At 39.1% G+C, this 11,736-nt stretch overlaps 1 protein-coding gene across 1 annotated transcript in view; it reads right to left on the minus strand.

Annotated features, from left to right (window-relative positions):
- Myo10A (unconventional myosin 10A) overlaps positions 1-11,338 on the minus strand; it is a 171,308-nt gene extending 159,970 nt beyond the window's left edge. The window contains exon 1 of the mRNA XM_089232723.1: positions 11,108-11,338. The gene's annotated coding sequence lies outside the window, so the exon portion shown is untranslated. The remainder of the gene's footprint in view (positions 1-11,107) is intronic.
- Between the last annotated feature and the right edge of the window lie 398 nt (positions 11,339-11,736).

Consider the following 11,736-nt stretch of genomic DNA (forward strand, 5'->3'; position numbering starts at 1 on the left):
GGTTTCAATAATTTTTATTTTGTGAAGGGTCCGGAGAACTTGCCCAATTTTCGGCTAGACAGACCTTTGATGGTGATTTTTTTTCCTTCTTCGCAGATTTCTATGGTTTTACGGTTAAGGAGAGTCGAGTAATGAAGGGTTCCCAACAAAATCTGCTTGATCATTTTCCTGACCAGAACTCCCGAAGAAAGATTATAATTCAAAATCTTACTAACCTCCCAAATGTTTTGCGAGTATATTTTTTGCCTTACACAGAATATTTCCTTGACTTTTCCCAAATATTTCACATTTACCCTCACCATTTTCCTCACTTTCCAGGTCGCTGGGAATCGATGAGTCCATAGTTAAAGCTGAACACTAGAAGCAAGAAAAAGAAAGTCTTGTTGATTTACAACCACCCATTAGTTAAGATTTCTGCTGAGCTGCAGACGAAAAGTGGTTTTGGTCTTAATTCTGTACCACGGTTTGATTCCACAGAAGAATTATATGGTTAGGGGCCATTCAAGTATTACGTAAGCAGATTTTCAGCCTTTTTGACCCCCCTCCCCCGCTTGTCAGCAAAAGTCAGCAAAACACTGGCCGACCTCTCCCCCTGTCAGCAAAATTTCGTCCGCAGCTTAGAATATTTTATATCTTCAAAATGGGATGGTTGATGACGTAAGCAACCTTCAAACCCCCCTCCCCCCCCCCTTGTCATCAAAAGTCAGCAAATCCGTAACCCCCCACCCTCGATGCTTACGTAATACTTGAATGACCCTTATCAAAAATGACACGATCCGCAAAAAAAGTTGCATGTGATTTCCTAAGAATATTTTTTTTTTTTTTAGTTGATTTATTACATTTATCGATTATTATGTTAATTATTATCATTAACAATGATCTTTCCTGACAATAATTAACAAAAATGAAAAGGAGACACTAAGGGGAAGGAAAAAAAAAAACTGAGAAAAATCTGATCAGTTAATTGAGTTTCATCCATATTTTATTTCTCCTTGGTGTAATTTCCTCTGCATTAGCTGACGTAATCGAATTCAATTCACACGCCACCAGACAATACTAAAAAAATTTTTTGTACCCCTTGTAATCAATGAAAAAAAAAATAGGCCCGTTGTAAAATTCTAAAATCAGATAGAGTGAAACAATACGCGTGAAATCATGGCTAAAAGAGAACTACAGTGTATTTATTCATTAATTTTTTACGCAGAGTGGTTTTAAGGCCGGTATTACACTACTTCGACAAAGATCTTTCACAAAATAAATCTGAGAAAGAAATATGATAGTTGTCAACGAAAGATTTATGTGAAGTAATCCTCTGCAGTTTCAACCACTGACAACTATATACATCAGCGCTTGACAAATCAGAGGCACCGGGTCGGCATGGCGACTGAAAAATCTGCGTTGCCGCCTAAAATTTTCTATGTGTGATGGCTAAATTGGAGTCTGAAGACAGCGCTAAATTTTCATAATTCATTTTAGCATTTCTACCAATATGGGAGGTGGTCACCAAGGCCCATTAAATCATTTAGAAAATTATTTAGGCCGTTTATCAAAGAAAAAAGTATTCTTGGCTCCTGTGAAATTTGGCTGATGCCCAATTTTTTTTTCTTTTTCGATAGGTTAAGCCCTGATATACATACTATGTATAATTTGATCAAATAAATGACACAGGTGGTCAGTGGGAGCTATAAACATCTTAATACTGTATATGAATATCGGAGATTTAAATTTCTCCATGAGCAATTCGTGGTCTTAGGCCGGGATTACAGATTTGATTTTATTATAAGATTTGAAAAATGCTACTAATAATCTTATTGGTGGCATTTTTCAAGTTTTATAAAATGACTTTTAGCAAACGTTTACAGTGTAATCCCGGCCTTAGTCACATTCGCTCGAATGTAACGATGCACTCATTGGTTGCAAATGAACTTTTTTTTTTATAAAACTGGAAAAATAACCAATAAGATGATCAGTTGCATTTTCTCAGATGTAACCAATATACTTATTGGTAGGATTTTTCAAGTTTTATAAAAGAGCTTTTGTTAAACGTTTATAGTGTAATCCCGGCTTAACCCACACAATATTCTCTTTCTTCCTATTTTTCTAAATCGAAGCCACAATGAATGCAAAGACGAATTTGTTATAAAAATGGGTAAAAATACTTAATCCACGGCCACGACCGGTAACAAAAATAAAAACAAAATCAAACTGACCAAAACTTTTACAAATATTTTATACATTTTATAAAATAAATTTAAATAAAAGTTTTATAAATTACTGTCAAACAACTTTTTATAGTGTAATACTGGCTCAACTACCTAAATAAGCAATATATAGTACGTGGTTGAAGTCGAGAGATAGGCTTATTTTATAAATTACAACAGGAACTAAAATTCTCGAGAAAATTTACTCTATATACTCTACTCTTTTCCAGGAATTTCAACAAAGATGCGCAGTGTAGTCAAACGCAAATACAGCCGAACCCCAATTTAACGAATCAGCTGAAACGAAATTTTCGTTCGTTAAATAGAGAAAAATCATTATATCGGGATTGAGATTAGCATAAATATAGAATAAATATTTAATTTTCATGAATTAAAATTTTTTAAAATTTCACTAGCAGCATTTATTGACCGGAAAAATTTATTAAAATGAAATGGAAGGGAGAGATGACAGGTAGCTAAGGGGCCACAGAGAGCAATGAAAAATAATTTAGATGAGAAGAAATAACGGTTTGAAGGTTTCATATATGATGGGGGGAAAAATTTGACTACTTTCAGAGTATAGCACAGTGTTTCCCAAAGTTGGCGATGGAATGGTCCAAGGGGGCGATAGAACCTCTTTATCTAACACAGGATCCTATGGGTTTACTTGAGTTGGGGGGCGATGAGAGGAAAAAATTTCTGATGAAGGGGGCGATGGAACAAAAAGTTTGGGAGACTATGGTATAAAAGAATCAGAGCTGCCATCAAGGCCGTAACTAGAATTTTTACCACCCGGGGGAAACATTATTTTCCAAATAAACTTTTAATAACCCCCACAACTTTTTCAACTTCGATAACTTTATAACGGTGTTCTTTGTTCCCACCTAAAACTGCCGCCCCTAAATTTTCCCGCCCGCGACAGTTGCCAGTTACGGCCCTAACCGCCTTAACGTATGGGCACATCCGGGATCGCCCTAGAGTCTACATGATGGCATCTGATACTATGATTTTCGAGAATAAGTATGTAAATGTGCAACCCTCGACTTTCAGATAAGTAGGGAACGATGGCGGGGGAGTCCCTCAGAACATCAGTGCCTTGGACAGAACCAGGGAAAAACAAGAGAAACTCGCTGAACTCTAGCCCGGGAGTCTGAAGAACGAACTTATCAAAAAAACTGTTTACTATAAATTCAGTAAAAGAAATCGATAAGTAGAAAGGGTCTGACTTTTGGGTGAGACCGGGTGACCACAACAAGAAGAAATACTATGGTCCAAGGGGTTGCATGAGCAAAAACTATTTAAGGTATCCGACTACCTTTCTTGGCACTTTCGTATAAAATGTGATAATAGTGAATTTTAATAAACTTTTTGATAGAAAGTGTCTCAAAATAGCGAAAATAATAATGAATATATGACTACCTGTGCCATTTTCTATGAAAAAGTCATTTTTGTGTCAAATGTTAAGCAAAATTCATGACGTATTCTTAAACGATTGTAAAAAATTCTGTGAATGAAATGTTTCGTTATTTTCACAGTACATTCAGCTAGTGATGATGCAGGTTATGAATTATAATTTAAAGGATTATATGGTATGCTCATAAGTCACACCCAAATCTGTTGGTGTACAAGCAAATTTTCAAAATTTTAATTTAACATATAGTGTATAAAACACGGTAATTAGACAAATACATGTGATATAAACCTTAGATTTGATTCATAACCTTAATAATATATGGTAGGATATCATTAAAATTTTGTAATGAATAGATTTTTTATGATGAATGAAACGGACAGAATTTTTTCAATGAATAGAATTTTGTAATCAACAGATTTTTAGAGAAATCATGTTCAAAACTCAAATAAAATACCAAAAATAGCATTCTTCATGAAACGCATTTAAAGTTTTTATTCACAGATAACTTGATGTAAAAACGCAGCACTAAAATAGGCGTAACTTCGGTTGCAAAACGTCATATGAAGAAAACAAGGTCTGTTTTGGAATCACGAGAATTGGGGCTTACGAGAATTTATAAAGAATAAAAATAAGAAAAAAATCGATACTTTCTTTCAAAATGTCTGTAGTCCTAGTTAGCCACCTTTAGGAACACGGTCTGTATTTGCGGGGAATTTAATTGTTATTTAGCAAGCATGGGTTAAAGATGTTGCACTGAATTTCCGCCCATTTTTTTTTTACGTGAAGTTTTTAGTCTAGAACAGAGATCTTCAACCTTATTCTAGTCGTGAGCACCGCTTGTATCCATTATCAAAAGAAGAGCACCACTTATGGAAAGTTTGACATACGAATGCATGAAATCAAGATTGTTTCAATCGTTGAAAGCGATTTTTTAAAGGTGTTTAATTGGGATGTTGATCAAGTGCTCGCGAGCACGAAGTCTGACACTATCATCGAGCACTCTGGCTACTTCAGGGAGCACCGTGGTGCTCGCGAGCAAACAGATTGGAGATGTCTGGTCTAGAACATGGTTTTCCAAACTTTTTGTTCCACATCGCCCCCTTCTTCGAAAATTTTTTTCTCTCATCGCTGCCCCAACTCAAGTGATCGCCCCCTGGACCGTTCCATCGTCTACCGCGGGGGGGGGGCGATATTGCCCACTTTGGGAAACATTGGTCTAGAATATAGTTACGTGAAAACTGGAAATATACTTCCTCGTGTATATTCGTACAAATGAATGAAGAATTGAAAAAAACACAAGACTTTCTTCTCTTGATATATTATTATTTTTTTATTCTCTTAGGGAGAAAGAAGGTGACGCAGCCACAAAAATAAGTTGAACATCACCAACGAAGTGTAACCTCCCCGATCATCGGCAATCATCATCAAGCCAAGTTTCCCCCCCCCCTCCTCCCCTCTCACGTCCACTGGCCATCATAATACGTACACGATGTCCACAGTAGCGGAACGGCCACACATCCAACGGATTCGGACAAACAGGCCATTGAGCTAAAACCTCAGACGTTGGTTCTTCTCATCGATGAAATATTTCACGTTTCATTTAGGAATTCCTCTAATTAAGTCCATTCCCGTTTCTTTTTCCTGGCGAATGTTACCTTTTTCGATGTAGGTAACAGTAACGAAACGGGGTCACGATGGAAACATGTATTTACATTTCCTACGCTTTCCCGTTTCATAAACCCGTTCTGTTTGATTACTGTTAGCTCTGTCTTTGCCAACTAAACAATTGATTTCCATACACAGTAAAACAAGGGCGCTCAACCTTCAGGAGAGTGCGGGCCACTTCATTGGTTTGAAAACGTGCCGCGGGTCCTCTTTCAAGTGATCTGGAACCGTGCCGCAAGTCACTTGAGTGACCTATATATGTGCCACAGGCCGCTTAAATGAAAACTCTGAAACTGTGCCACAAGTCATTCAAATGATCTGTAAATGTGCTGCAGGTAAATTAAGTGATCAGGTAAATAAGTGAAGCATATAAATATGCCGCGGGCCGGGTCACTTAAATGATATGAGAAGTTGTTACGGGCCGCATTAGTGATTTGTAAAATGTACCGCGAGTCACTTAAGTGATCTCTGAAAATGTGCCGCTTAGTTCATTTTTACTAAATTAGACATGAGGTTTCGGGCCGCATTTTGCCTGCCGGTCATGGTTGAGCATAATCGCGATAAAACCGGCCTTGACAGCCATTTTTTTTTCTCTTTGACGGAATTATTGCCCGTTTCACCCTCACAATATGGGGCTCAACCCTCTTTCGTTTCTCAGAAATCTTGCTTTCATGAGAAGAAGGCAGGAGAAAGATTCCGGACCAGAAAAACGTGGCCATACTGGTAGGAAGCGGGCCCCTACAAAGAGGTTTCACTTTTTTCTCCTCATGTATATATATGTATATTCATCCCTCTTTCATATTCTCCCACATCCAGCAGCGGGGGTCCGTAGGATGTTCCGTATTAATAATCCCAACTTTTCTGGATAAAACATTATCACAAACATAATGGAATAACAGCATGCGTTATATCTGATTGTATTATTCACTGAAAAAAGGTCTTGAAAATGTGAACCTCAGTTGTAACAACACGATTAAATTTAGCGGAATTTTCAAAGTCGTTATAACCGAGTTTGTCTAATTTTGTTTACGAAAACATTCACCCCCCCCCCCCCATTCACTTCTTTTTACAGATCATCCCCTTCCAAACACGTTTTTCTTTCAGAGAAACTCGGGGACCCTTTTCTTTCAGGGAGCCACCTATGCCACTTAGGAGATCCATTCGAATACGACGTCAATTACACCAAGACAGCGATCTCATACATCTGTTTAGAGAAGAGGAAGAAGAAGAGAAGCCTAAGTAGTCGAGAATGGTTTGATCCACGCGGGCTTATCGTAAAGTTGGATACAAGCAGAAATTACTGATGAATGTCAAAACAAACCACATGTTGCAGCGATTAGATCAACCCGGCAGCAGATTGACAGCTTTCATTGATGTGATAGTAACTGATTCAATGAAAATCCCTGAAAAGATTCAAATCAAATTTTATCAAGAACTATTCTCGATTATGAAGATTATTATGATGATTTCGTGATTTATAACCTGTGGTTTATAATTATGATTTTGTGATTTATTTACATGAATCACCATTTTTTCGATCATAAATTTTATAATTGTTTACTGGCGAGGTGCGTAATGGCACCTGCCCATATATGTAACATATCTTTCTCAAGCTCAATAAATGGTTTGATTCCCCGGAGGCACCCGAGTCCCTTGGGACAATGTGCTTATATACACCGAGTGTGACAGAGCCTGGGTGTGTCTCTCGGTTCCTATCCTACCAACATTAAAGATAGTTACCCACATTTGAATTTTGGAAATATTCCATTTTGAAAGAAAATTAGTGGAAATGTAATTATATAAGAATTATGTGTAAATTAGATTAAAATTTAAGCTGGTCAAGTCTGAAAAATTGGAAATTTCTACGTCACCTGTTGATTCCAGAAGGTTTTTAACTAGCAAAAACCTCGCCCTTACTGCTCTCTCGTCTCATACACGATCACTCCACAGTGTTACCTCCCATAACGAACACAACTTTGAATTACATCAACGGGACTCAAGGTATCTTACTACTCATTAACGGACACTCCTCGTTAGCGGACTAAATTTTCTCTCTCGTGGGTGTCCGCAGGGCCGTCTTAAGAGCATCGCGGGCTCCCGGGCCAAATGATTTTTCTGAGGCCCTACCAGGCAAATTTTCGAAAATCTCAACCAGATCCCATTTTTGTGAGGCCCCCCTTTTCTCTTGAGGTGCCCGGGTGGGCACGTGCCTTAAGACGGCGCTGGGTGTCCGTTATGGAGAGATGAAAAATACCGAAGTGCATGAAAAAGGCTACGTTAAAAAGGTTATGTTCCCCCCCCCCCCCTGATAGCAACGACTAACTTTGTAATTTTTACCAATAATCCCGGTTGCGTAATCTGACAATGCTTATCCCAAAGATTCATAAACCGTTAAAAAGGTGGCATTTTTCCTTTTGAAAATAAGCTCCTCAATTGTAGTATATACTTCGAAAGAAGAAAATAAGGGCAAGATGTAGCCACTTGCTTATTCATATGAATGAATGAAGCAAATTTCTGTGGGAGAAACGAGCACATCTTCAATTTGCATACAGAAGCCTTGAAACTTATGAAAGTAAAGTTCTGTGTGTTTGTGGTGGGGGGGGGGGGGGTGTACACTCATATATTCATACATAACGTTGGCTGAATCCCAATATGTTCCGACGTCTTCCAGTCTACCATACAGTGTGACGACGGGATGTGAATCATTAGTTCCTAATGCTTTGCATTTAATACGTTATTTTGGATTACGTAATCACGTCGTACCTTTAAGTATATATATATGCATTTTCTCTCTCTTTCCTTCTTTTTTGAAATCGGAGAGAGAGAGAGAGAGAGACCACTGGAGCATCGCAAAATGCTGTTTCCAGTCAGAATCAAGAAATTATTCTCACCACGTGCAATTCGGATGCTCCCCCCCCCCCTTCTTCAGTCGATGGATGGATTTAGGTGAACGCACAGCAAATGTATATATATACACTGTATATATATTTTCCATCTTTAAGAGTACCAAGTTCAGAGTTATTTGAATAAAGATGCAAAAGAAAACACTGAACTTATCTTCGATTCCCCTCAGGGGATGTGGATAAAAATTAAGTGAGACTTTCCTGCATGTGCAGGGAGGGCCACGAGGTAATAACACAAGGGTGCTCACCCTTCAAGAGAGTGTGGGGCCACTTCATTGATTTGAAAACGTGTCGCGGGCTACGTAAGTGATATGTTAATATGCGACAGGTAGCTTAAGTGATCTGTGAATGTGCTGCGGTTCACTTGAGTGATCTGCAAGGGAGTCGCGGGTTATACTCAAGTGATTTCTAAATGCACTACGAGTCACTTAAATTCTCTGGAACTGTGCCACAGGTGAGTTAAGTCATTTGTAAATTTGCCGTGGGCCATTTAAGTGTGCCGAATGACCACTTATAACCTTCCTGTGAAAGTTTTATACGTGGCTTTCTCAACATCATGGGTCCTCGGGTAAAGTGATGTTGGGGTGTGGGGCTATACATAACTGGAAATAACGACTTATATATTTACATATCTACTTATATTCGAAAATCACAGTACCAAATCTCGTCATGTTGGCCCCCTTAAGAGGGCTCTGGTCTATGGATAGCTTTGTGGGTTTCTAGAAGTTAATTTTTTTTCACAATATTTTATTTGAATTCTTCCCAGCTTTCTGTGGCCCCCTTTCATTTGATTTTTACCCATGGCTCCCCTTAGAACATCCCAAGACCACATAGCCCCAGATTGAGAACCACTGATTTAGGGTATCCTTTACCTATAAGAGGGTGATGGCACCGATCAGGCTGTTAGTTGGGGATGAAGAGCGATGGGAACAATTTTTTTTTTTCCACTACGAGCAGTGATTCTCAAAGTGGGTGTCGCGGCTCCTAGAGACATCGCAATGAACGTGGCAATATTGATGTGTGCCTGTTTGGAACTTTAGAGGGTTTTAGGTTCTTCATTAGACTATTCTGGGGGAGCCTCCGACGAGCGTTGTCCAAGGCAAAGGAGCAGCTGGTAACAAGTTTGAGAACCACTGACTTGACGCAATGTTTTCTAACCTTCCACCCATATTGTGTTTCTGTGGTTCTTCTGTCTTGTGTCAGGAGTGAGACACTTGCAATTCACTAAATTGATTGCTAAGTAAAATTACGTAAAACGCCACTAAAGTGGACGTAACTTCGATTTTAAGCTTGATATAAACAAAATAAACCCTGTTTTGGAATCACAAAATTAGGGCTTTCGTGAAAAATAAAAATCGACATTTTCTTCCCAAATGACGTTTTTAACATTGTCGGATACTTCTTTCCAAGCCATGCCACAATCAAGATTATTTTCGAAGTACGTGCGACTCTACGAATTCTGACGCGGATACCATACGTCTCGTTTTAAGGGACACAAGCATTCTCTGCGTCCCTGTGAAATTTTGTTCTGCTGTCCCCTTACTTACATCGAAAGTTTGTCACTCTTTTGAGTTCTTAATCATTATTTTTTTTGAGTCAAATTCGATTATCGAAATGCAGACTGAGTAGTTATGTATATCGGTTCATCTACATTATGCCGGGCATAGATATCGGAACCTGATGATTCGGAGCGCTTGAGAACCCTCAAGCTCGTAAGGACTAAGAGGACTCGCCACCTCCCCAAGAATTCATGGGTATACAATGTAATTATATTATACAATGCATGTACTCAATGCGGATGATCCTGAACCTGGGACGTCCACCAATTATGCCAAAAGATGAAAAACCGAACATTGAACGCATTGAATACATAGGCGGAGATAAATATGAAAGTCTGGGGTGGGGCATGATGACGTCAATTCATATATATATATATATACGAAAATACATTAGATTTGTCGGCTTTACCTTTGACGCTGGAGGGCATATCTGCACCCATAACTGAACAGAAAGTCATCATATTATTGTTGTTATTATAAGAGCGCCTACCATGTTAAATATAGGTTTGGCAGCCTACAAGATCATTCATAAGATGCCGTTCAAGTATTACGTAAGCAAATTTTTAGCCATTTTTGACCCCATCCCCCCTCAGCAAAATTTCGCTGAGGGGAGATTCATTAGCTCTGCCTCTAGGAATCCTAACTCATATTTTCATAAAGGGTGGTTGATGACGTAAGCATTATCCAACCACCCCCCCGTCATCAAAAGTCAACAAATCAGAACCCCCCCCCCCCATCGATGATGACGTAATACTTGAACGGCCCCTAAGAAAACAATTGTTAAAAGTTGGAGAGAATATCTTTGATTGAAAAATGGAATAGAATTTCTTCAATTTTTGAAAAGCGTTCGCGTGCGTGCCACTCCTGATAAGAGTTGGCCGTTCCTGCCTTTAAGTGATCTGAAATGTACCGCGGGCCACATCAGTGCGCTAGAACTGCACCGCAGGCTCCTCAAGTGATCTGCAAGCACGCCGCGGATTACTCAATGATCTAGGAATATAACGCGGGACACGAGTGATGTGGGTGGAACTGCACCGCGGGTTACTCAAGTGACATGACAATATATTGCTTAGTTCACTTTTGCAAAATTGTTTAAAGTCACGGGCCACATCAGATGACTCCGAGGGGCCACGGATGTGAGCATGTGTGTTTTCAGTTGTCATATAAACAATGACTTTCGTGAAATAAAGTAACAATCGTTCTTGACGTAATCCAAAGAAACAATAATGATTGAAATTGTTAAATCAGTGATGTATTTAATTGAAATCATTTAACACGGATTCAGCCCGAATCCCCGTCTCAATCAAGGAACTCGCTGTTGTCCCAAATAAAAACGATTTGAAAATTCCGGGCTTTTAAACTCACCGAATATTGCAACGAATCCATCCAAAATTATTTAATTATCACAGGGCGTTCCTTAATTCTTCATTCACAAATGTTCACATGTCACACACAAAACGAGACACACTTTGCTGCGGTTATTATTTTCAATACAACACACACTGATTTTTATATCAAAATAATAACGACGCGGGATGAAGTGACACCAAACCACACACAACAACAAACAACACACTGACTGGTTGTGTTGTGGATGGAAAACTTCTCTCTTGGGGGAAGGGAGGAGTGCGAAGAAGAGATGGGGGGAAAGGGGGGAAAAAACATCAACAGGTGTGTGTGGAGGTAAAAGGAAAAAAAAAAACCTCGAATGAGACGCTGTATCTGATTGGACTAGAGAAGGATCCGAGAAGTTGTTTGGCGACTGTTTCCGTCGGTCGTTGTGATTGGTTGTCATCCTCACTGCAGGTATGCAATGGCCGCCGGCTTGAAAACCTCAAGGCGAAGGCATGTCTTTCAGAATATTATTAATTAAACGATGATTTTTACGTAGAAAGGACGTCACTCTCTTTCCTGTTAATACAACAGATTCGGAAAACTGGCTGAATGAAGAGATATCGCGGTGTTCCAGGGAAGGAAAATTCTTTCGGGGGGGG

This window comes from Pholcus phalangioides, unplaced genomic scaffold, assembly GCF_987345545.1.
Source record: "Pholcus phalangioides strain wild (caught in Gottingen) unplaced genomic scaffold, Ppha-v1.0 ptg000001l_1, whole genome shotgun sequence".
Lineage (NCBI taxonomy): Eukaryota > Metazoa > Arthropoda > Arachnida > Araneae > Pholcidae > Pholcus > Pholcus phalangioides.